We start from the raw sequence: 8,626 nt of genomic DNA, 5'->3' as shown, positions 1-8,626 counted from the left end.
CAATCTGTTCCCTGTCCAGCTCCCTGGTTTTGCTGCTTTTGTGACTTCCTCTTTGCCTCAGCCTGCTGGACAAGGGTCTCTTCAAATTGGGAGAGGCCATGATGCAACGCCTGCCTTCAGGCTGAACGCTCAGATGTCAGGGTTTCCCATCTGTTGAGGTCTATTCCTAAGGCCTTCAGATCCCACTTGCAGATGTCCTTGTATCGCAGCTGTGGTCTCCCTCTGGGGCGGTTTCCCTGCACTAATTCTCCATACAGGAGATCCTTTGGAATCCAACCATCAGCCATTCTCACGACATGCCCAAGCCAACGTAGACGTCGCTGTTTCAGTAATGTATACATGCTGAAAATTCCAGCTCGTTCTAGGACTATTCTATTTGGAACTTTGTCCTGCCAGGTGATACTGAAAATCCGTCGGAGGCAACACATATGGAAGGTGTTCAGCTTCCTCTCCTGCCGTGCACAAAGGGTCCAGGACTCGCTGCAGTACAGGAGTGTGCTCAGGACACAGGCTCTGTAGACCTGGATCTTCATATGTGTCATCAGCTTCTTATTGAGCCAAAGAGTTGATTTAAAGAAGATCAATTAAAGTGACTCTTTATGGTGCAACCAGGCATAATCCTTTGCAGCCCTTGGTTGTGTTTGTGTATTTTTCTACACTTCCTTCGTCAAACACAATGAGTGTTTCTTTCCACCAGATGGAGATAGAGAACTGCAAGAGAAAGCTTTCCAACAGAATGCATTCTGTCCAACAGAACCGGTTTGGAAAGTTTATGAACACGGCCGAGCCGAGAGGGGAGGGTCAATCACACAAAAATCTAAGAAAACCAGCAAGAAATTGTCTTCTGGGATGCTTGTATAAAAGGCAACTTAATCAATAATGAAAACATCTTTGACCTGCCCAGAAGATCCACATACACAGAATGGGATGTTATCCTGTCTCCAATCCCAGATGGCTGATGGCTTACATTGAAACAGCAGACCTGTGAATGATTTCCTCAGAGGGACTAGGATAAGACTGACAGCATAATTCTCTAAATCAAATGATGTGTTGTCTAATGGGTATCAACAACAGGACGTTTGTGAGATTTCAACCATGATATAATGGATTTGGGGACGAGACGAAAATCATCCGCAACTCAGTGCAGAAATATCTGTTTTCTATTTGCTCAGACTGTCAGTGGAAACCTTGTCTTAGAAGTGTTTCAAGTCCTGCTGAGAAAAAGCACCACCACAAAGGTAAGAAATCATCCAAATAACAGTGAAAACATCATCATCATCATCAGCAATGTCAGTTCTGATTTGTTTCATCATTACATAGTAAAAAAAAGAAAAGACAAGCATCTTAAACATTTTTAACCAGCTGGAATCCTTTTACCTCCACCCACTGATGTTAAGTCCATCGACGTAAATCTCAACAGGAAATTGATGCTAGTGGAGAAGTTGGTGGTTGTTATTTCCTGATGCACGCTCGTTGCATGATTTGCCATGTGACCAGGCATGCTAACTCTGACATCTTACCTAAGAGCAATTCACTGCTGACATTTCTCCCCAAAGATTCTCACCATTGGTTTTTTGGACTTCTCCCATATATATACTGGGAAGATCAATCTTAGTTTAGTGGGAATCCTTTAAATTCCATATACCCCCATGGACTGAAGTGAAAGATTATGCAATACTTTTTCTAACCCCCCCCCCCCCCATCAACACCCAATACAGCAAACAAAGGAAAATCCAGAAGGATATTACAGATTTTGAACTACACATACAGAACCAGCCTTCTGCACTGAATAATGCAATCTTTGCTTTCCATCTCATACGTCTGAAGAAGCAGGCTAAGAAGGGCCATGAAAACTTACTTTAAAATACAATAGTTTTTAAGGTGCCACAATGCTTTTGTCTTTTAAAAATTTTATTTTGCTTTTGCCTAATAGGCTTGTACAGACTAACAAAGCCACCTCTTCTAAGACTGAAAAAAAGAGATTCAATATACACTTCAAATTATTGTTTCTGAAGAAGGCAAAAACCGGTTTGGGCTGAAATGCATTGGGTGAGTTTTAAACTGGAATAAAGCTACATTCTTTTATACCTCTTGAGACTTGGGTCTCTCTTTCATAATTGGACTTTTTGGCTGCAACCAGGTATCCAGCAAAAAATGCAGACTACTTGATCCAAGCAGAAGTCCTTACATTCTGTTTTTCTTGTGTGGGAGATGAGAAATAATGTAATAGATGCTGGCAAATTCTCAATGGTCTGTCTCACTATGATGATCTGATTAGTGCTCTCTCCCTCTCTCCCTCCCTCTCCCTCCCTCTCTCTCTCTGTGCTGTAGGGGTTTTGAAAGACCTTGGTTTTGTTTTTAAAATGTATTTCAGCTCTTGAACATGGCGGTTGTTTCTATATTGTACTAATATAAAAGAAAGATTAAAATGTTTTGGATAAACTCGTCCTACCGGAAGGCTAGATATACCACCTGTACGATCTGGATTGTTGTTGTTTCAGCACTAAACAATGGAAAATCAAAAACTGAGGCTGGAGTTTCCTGTCATGGAAAATATGTTGTACATACTGCTTCGTTTCAGTCCTGGTTTCATATTACATCTAGAGATGGGCACGAACCGTCGGTTCGGTGATTCGTGCCAGTTCGTCTATCAGCTGAACAGGCGTTTGGTGCTTACCAGCCCTGCCTCCTTCAGTGGGTGCCCACTCAAGAGGCAGAAGCCTCGCTTCCCTGCCCTGCCTCCTCTGGGAGCTCCCTCTGAGTGGGCACCCATCAGGGGAGGCGCGACTGGGAAGTGTTGAATGCCGGTTCCGCCCCTAAACAAACCAGAACAAACTACTGAACCTGCAGTTTGAGCCCATCTCTAATTATGTCTACAAAGCCCTCCTGCATCTGCTTCCTGTCCTTGTTTCTTGTCAAGTCGAAAGACTTCCCCCCCTACTTCTTCCATAGAAATTGGAAGGATTCCATTATTCACAATGGACAAGTGTAACACATTTCTTGTATGCATTTTCCCCTTATTATTTGACATTAACTAGCACTGTGCATTTTTCAAAGATACAGATTTGTAGGTGTTTGGAGGTTTGTTTGCATAGAATTCTAAGAGGAAAAGGGAAGAAAGTAATATCTAATACTTGCAGCCTTCTGCTGATGGTGGAAAATGAAAAGATAAGAATGTGTTTTAATTATCTTACAGACCACAAGCAGGGTGAATACATTTATAACATTCGTTACAACCAAGTTTTTTCCCCCCAAGAACAGTGACGCAATGTCATGTAATGTTGCACTTCCAACAGTAGATGGCACTGTGGAATGGCATACTCTGATCCATAGCGCAGATACACCCACCATCAAGCTTCTGCCTTTTAAAACAATCTGTACAATGAGCACGGATTTAACACATCGACCTGGTGAATCTGCCATTCCCCTGGATTTTGCTGGACTGCAAAATCCCTGGCAATTGACCATCTTGCTGGAGCCGATGGGAACTGGAGTCCAACAACATCTGGAAAAAAACTGCCAGCATTGTTCTCCCTGCTCCGGAATGTCTTTGGAGTGCATTTCGGCTCTTAACTAGCAGCTTTATGGTGCGGAAAAGCTTTTATCCGATTCACCGACCCGCCTTGAGACACCTTTGTTTCTCTCTTCTTTACTTCTAATAACCTCTTTAATAAGTCTACAGTTAGGTATGTGTGTAATTACTGTAATTAATATTAGGTTACTAATTAGCACTGCTGTAGGAAGCCCAACATCAGATTAATGTTGCGTGGGAATTCAGAGGAGGAAACAGTGAGTCACAAAGGAACTAGGAAAAGCTATGGCCAGATTCTGTGGAATAAAATAACCACCAGTGTCTTAGTAGTAAGATTTAACAGTGTGACAGACTAGGAGGTCTAGGCTCAAATCCCCACTGAGACATGGAAACCCATTGATGGTGGAACTTGGTAAAACCACTCCTTAATATCTCACATACCTTGGAAACCCTATTAGGGTCACCATAACTTGGATTAGAGATGGCACATAATGCAAGGTTTATCACCACCTTTACTCACCTTAACTTGGATTAGAGATGGCACATAATGCAAGGTTTATCACCACCTTTACTCACCTTAACTTGGATTAGAGATGGCACATAATGCAAGGTTTATCACTACCTTTACTCTCCCTGATAGACGGAGGGAATGCTGTAGACGTAGTATATCTTGACTTCAGCAAAGTCTTTGAAAGAGTGCCCCATGATATTCTGATTAGCAAGCTAACTAGGGGTGGACTAAACAGAAGAAGTGTCAGGTGGATACACAACTGGTTACAGAATTATACTCTGAGAGTACTTATGAATGTCCCCTTCTCACATTGGGAGACGGTAACAAGTGGGGCACCATAAGGTTCAGTTCTGAGCCTGGTGCTCTTCAACATTTTAATCAATGACTTGAATGAGGGAGTGCATGAAATATTTACAAAATTTGCAGATTACACAAAATTGGGTGGAATGGCAAGTAACTTAGAAGACAGGAACAAAATTCAAAAAGATCTTGATAGGTTGAGCACTGGGCTGTAAACAACAGAATGAAATTGGACATGACTAAGTGCAAAGTTGTACACCTGGGTGGGGAAACCAAATGCACAGTTACAAGATGGGGGATATTGGCTCAGTAATAATATGAGTGAGAAGGATATTGGAATTATTGTAGATCAGAAGCTGAAGAACAGATATCTCTACTATTTCTGTAACAAAACAATTTCTAGACATCTCATGCCAAATAAATGGCCCTAGATCTGGTGTCAAGTACTTTTCCCAAATATTTTTTTTCTATATGCAGTTCAGCAAGGGAGGCCTTGTTCTGAAACTCCAGCTTCATCTCTTAGATAGGTTGGGATTTAAATCATTTGAGATTTTTCAAGTCAGAGTGGTTAATATGCCAAATACAGCCTTCTTCGTAGTGGTACCGTGCATGAGACAACTTCTTCCCCCACTAGAGGGACTGCCGCTCCATTGTAATTGCTTTTTATGGAGAGGAAACTGGGCTTCTATCTGTGAAACATCCAGTTAAATGTATTTAGCTGGAAAAACTCAAACCCTGCTCACAGGGGAGACCTTGAGCACTGGAAGTCTTTGCCTTCATGAGGATCTGCTCCTGCTTCTGGGGCTGGGAGATGGACAAGCCTCCACTGAGTCTGGGGTGAAGCTTTCCTATCATGTGGCTAGTGGAAAACCTTTCTTTTAGGGGCCCATGATCTTCTGAGGAAGCCCGCAGAAAGCCAGCAGAGACAATAATGCAGAGTTCTACTACAAAGCCTCCTGTCCAATAGTCTAGTGAAGCTCGCTTGATTGCACAGAGGAGGCCCTTCTCCATAGTAGCTCCTGCCATCTGGAGTGACCTCCCCACAGAGATTGGGTGGGCTTCCAGGATTTCTACTAAAGTCTTAGCTGTTTCTCCATACATTTCCCTAACCCTAAGTATTTTCTTAATTGCTATACCATCTGTCATTCTTAATGGGTGTTATTGCTTGTTCTATTCTTCTTAGCTGCATTATCTTCTTGTATTGCATCAAACCCCCCCCATAAATTACTTTGGGTTTGTTTTTTAAAAATAGATAGCAGTGTAAAATGCTGTGGAATACATACCTAAGTAAAATACCGGCACCTAAGCTAAAGTCTGGTCTTATGTTTTTTAGAAAATAAAGTAGATGTGTCTTGCATCTCTCTCTCTCTCTCGCACACTCTTTGTCTTGTATAGAACAGGGATCATTGTTAAGAACTCCCTATTAGTCCTGCAGCCTTGTCTTTTCCTTCAATTAACCAGAATTTAATGGAAAACAGCAACCGAGCTTAGAGGAATTAATCACAAATGCAACCAGCTTCTCGGGGACTTGAACCCTTTCGCTGAACCTGCCGATAAATAGAAGCCCAAATCGAATTCTTACAGATGTAAAGGAGGTTGGCTGGCAAGAAGCCAGGGCATTACTCTGGCGCTTCTGTTCAATGAGGTTTTAGGGAGTTTGACAGGAAGAGTTGGGCGACCGAGGAGAGAGAACTTCAAGTCATCCCGTGTGTGGGCAAGGAGAAGAAAAGCTAGAGGCAGGGGAACGGAGCCAGTGTGTGAGGAAAATGCAGCCGTTGTGAGAGAAGGACTGATCCAACCTACAAGTGGGAAGATGGGACCAGTTGTTATTGAATCGTGTAGCTAAGACTTCCTTCAACCTGAGTTGGAATGAAGAACAGAGGTGAGGGACCATAAAAGTCTGGCCCTATACGGGTGTCATAACTTTGTAGAAAACTCATGTGCAGATGGGAATGGTCTGGCCTTCCATCATTGCCATCTTCCTACAGATGCAAAGCAATCAGTCTGAAGTGGGATAACTTCTTTCCACGTGAGTCAGCATCCTGATGCTCTCAAGTACCAATTCACATGGAGAAACCACTCACCCACCCACAGAAAGGGGTGGATTTTATATGAAACTTATGAAGCTGAGGGGGACGTGGTGGCGCTGCGGATTAAATCGCAGAAGCCTCTGTGCTGCAGGATCAGAAGACCAACAGTCGTAAGATCGAATCCACATGATGGAGGGAGCTCCCGTCGCTTGTCCCAGATCCTGCCAACCTAGCAGTTTGAAAGCATGCAAATGTGAGTAGATAAATAGGTACCACCATGGTGGGAAGGTCACGGTGTTCTGTGTCTGGTTGTGCTGGCCATGTGACCACAGAAACTGTCTTTGGACAAACACTGGCTCTGTAGCTTGGAAACGGGGATGAGCACCGTTCCCTAGAGTTGGACACGATTGGACGAAATGTCAAGGGGAACCTTTTCCTACCTTTATGAAGTTTAAGCTTCAGGGCAGCTAACCCTGGAGAGGGGCTTCAGAAGCAACAACTCCACTTTAAAAAAGAAAAAGTGGCAATCTGTCCTGGGACAACCCCATGGAAGAAGACGACAGTGGTTACCCAGCCCTTGTTGTTGATTGCAAAGGCATCCCCATCACAGTTCAAACTTCAGGGGCTCCCAAAATGAAGGCACATCACTGCCAGGAGATAGTGAAAATGTTCTGCAGGCTTATCTTCCATGTGTATTGTCTGGAGGACTTTGGGAGCATTTTCCCAAAAAAGTTACGTACTTTTCTGAGCACTGTTTAGCACACATGCAGACACAGTATGAACAGATGTGACTACATTCTAAAGTCTCTTTGGAGAACATGTTCCTCTCGGCTCGTTCAACAGCTCCAACACGTGCGGTCTCCTACAGGCTTCTTGCTGTGTGTGTCTTGTGCACTTGTACAAGTTCATAATTAGCTGTGACAGAGCTGCACTTTGCCGTGTGTGGGCAGGCAATGTGCATCTGCTAATTTTCGCACCGTTCTCTGGTGTCCCTGCCATGTGGCTTTCTAAATTTTGCTTTGGATGCTGCCAAAGCCGGCACACATATCTCTGGAGCCGTTCTGGCTCTCTTTGCTGCCTTCCTCATGACATGTAACCCTTTTTGCTCATGACTTCGGACAGACAGGCTTCTTGAGATAAAGAACAGCCTCGCTTCAGGTAACAGGCTTGGCGTGCCAAGATGAGATTAAAGCAGAAAGCAATGGCTTGAGTCTGGTTTCAATGCATGCTAGGAAGAGCTGTCAAGGATTAGGGTCTCGTGACAGTGGTAAACTTGGGTCAGCGCTATGCCATTTTGGACAGTGGCTCAAGGATTCAGGTATGATTTTATTTTCAAACAAAGAACTCAAGCTGCCCCAATGCTAGAGATGAAGGGAACGTTTCTAAGGCAAATTTCTCCTGTCCTGCTTGTTTTCTGTCTATAGTAAGAACAAGTTTGTTTCTAGACAGGAAGAGTCCATCCTGTGAGTAAGCCATTACACATCAGGCGAGAATATCTGTGTTTTCCAGTGCAAGTTGGCGTCAATAAATATTCCTTCCAAGTAACAACTTTACTTGCTTATTTTTTTGCCTTTGTGCCTCACTGGGAACATCCAGAGTCCTGTATAGGTTGGGTGCAGGCTGCCTGAAGGACCCTCTCTTCCCACAGGAGCCTTCCAAGCAACTGAGACCTTCAAAGAATGCTCTTATCTCTTCCCCATTGCCCTCACGTGCATGTTGGACAAGGCCTCAAGACAGGGCCTTCTCTGTGCCTGCTCCCAAGATGTGGAATGCTCTCCTTTGTGCAGGAGGTTAGTGTTGCGTCCACCCAGTGTCCTTTGTTTATTTTCCCTCTAAACACAAGTCCACCCTCTGGATGTGTTTCCTCACTTCACGCTGCCACCAGGTATTATTTCCTTAATACCAAATATATAGTTCTTAGACACGTGCTGCCAATACAACAGATTTATTGATAATATAGATGTTATGCAAATCACAGGAGAAAATCACAGATGTTTAGGACTGTTCATTTAATTTCATCTGCTTTTATGTTGGTTTGTATGTGTATTTCTTCACTATTACAATATTCTCTGACTATCTATTTCTTCACTATGCATTTGAACTCTTTCCTATTATTTCTAGCCTTCCAACTTTCCAATCTCTGCCTGAGAGTTCAGTTCCCCCCTGTGCTTCCGGCCACAGAAGGAAGGTGAACCAAGGGGGCAGAGAGAAAACACTTCTTTGCCCGTCATAGCAACACACCTGTCATGGTGA

General features: G+C 43.5%; 1 long non-coding RNA gene across 1 annotated transcript; it reads left to right on the top strand.

Moving 5' to 3' along the window:
• The first annotated feature begins 705 nt into the window (after nt 1-705).
• On the top strand, nt 706-2,087 carry LOC140707689 (uncharacterized). The gene is made up of 2 exons (XR_012087872.2): nt 706-1,238; nt 1,934-2,087. It is a non-coding gene; the product is annotated as an uncharacterized LOC140707689 (long non-coding RNA).
• The last annotated feature ends 6,539 nt before the right edge of the window (nt 2,088-8,626 follow it).

The sequence above is a fragment of the Pogona vitticeps genome, chromosome 5 (genome assembly GCF_051106095.1).
Source record: "Pogona vitticeps strain Pit_001003342236 chromosome 5, PviZW2.1, whole genome shotgun sequence".
NCBI classification, from domain to species: domain Eukaryota; kingdom Metazoa; phylum Chordata; class Lepidosauria; order Squamata; family Agamidae; genus Pogona; species Pogona vitticeps.
The sequence above is the reverse complement of the archived record's forward strand: the minus strand, read 5'-3'. Positions and strand labels throughout refer to the sequence as shown.